Source organism: Anneissia japonica, unplaced genomic scaffold, assembly GCF_011630105.1.
Source record: "Anneissia japonica isolate Jap-2015-1 unplaced genomic scaffold, ASM1163010v1 scaffold287834_len5846547_cov211, whole genome shotgun sequence".
Classification (NCBI taxonomy): Eukaryota; Metazoa; Echinodermata; class Crinoidea; order Comatulida; family Comatulidae; genus Anneissia; species Anneissia japonica.
In genome coordinates, this window is record NW_022704992.1 from 5,814,107 (window position 1) to 5,815,180 (window position 1,074).

At 39.8% G+C, this 1,074-nt stretch overlaps 1 non-coding gene across 1 annotated transcript; it reads left to right on the forward strand.

The window, feature by feature from the left end:
* The first annotated feature begins 385 nt into the window (after nt 1-385).
* On the forward strand, nt 386-458 carry Trnak-cuu. The gene has a single exon. It is a non-coding gene; the product is annotated as a tRNA-Lys (tRNA).
* The last annotated feature ends 616 nt before the right edge of the window (nt 459-1,074 follow it).

Here is a 1,074-nt window from a genome sequence, read left to right on the forward strand (position 1 = left end):
GATATGTCCCTGCATTCAACAATTATGTGGATATTCATTTTACTATTATTTACTATTACCGGCGTCACTAATTTGGATCAATGTTATTGCTTCAACATGCCTTCATTTTTAAAATTTAATTTGCTTTTTTAATGTTTAAATCCCTTTTAGGGACATCTTCAGGACCAAAAAGATATCCCCTTTTCCTCGTTCATTGCTCGAAAGAATGTCCCCTCAATAACAGGTGTCCCCCTTAAACAGGGGAGTCCCAAAGAAGGCTCGAGTTCTACTGCATTGTGTATTTTCATATTAATTTGCGAACCAACAGGGGAGAATCTAAAATTCTCTTATCAAAGTTTTGAAGCATAAGAACCACATTTTTTTAAATGTTTATTTTTTTGTACAAGCCCGGTTAGCTCAGTCGGTAGAGCATGAGACTCTTAATCTCAGGTTCGTGGGTTCGATCCCCACATTAGGCGAACTTTTTACCTCAATTTACCAAAAGAGACCTGCATGTTTGATGAGTGAAGTGCTGACGCTTTATTATTATTGGTTCAAAAACTCTTTTTACCCAAATTTTCTAATGAGACATAGAATATGTTTTTTACAAGTGAAATGTTATTGCTTCAACATGCCTTCATTTTTAAAATTTAATTTGCTTTTTTAATGTTTTATTTGTAAATCTTTAGTACAGTAGTTCCCTTTGGAGTAGGCCCATATCGGCCGCTACCTATAGCGGCCGCCCTCCAAAACGGCCACCAATGCGTGTATATGTATGGAACGCCGATGACGCATTCACAATTAATAATACAATACCGCTCGCTAAATACAAAGCTTTCGAGTCAACTAGGCCCCAGTCAACTCGGCCCGGCAGGTTAACTCAGCGAAACTCAACGAAACGTTCGACCAGCTTAGTTAGGGCCCAAACTAGTCCCACGATACGACCACTAATGATTACAGAGCCAAACCAAGGCAATATATATACACAGCCCTACCTAAGCTGGTCGAACGTTTCGTTTGGGTCTATACCCTAGCTGCACTGATGAGGCATGGAAGGCCGAAACGAATCCGTCTGCAGATATTGGGATTCCTTCC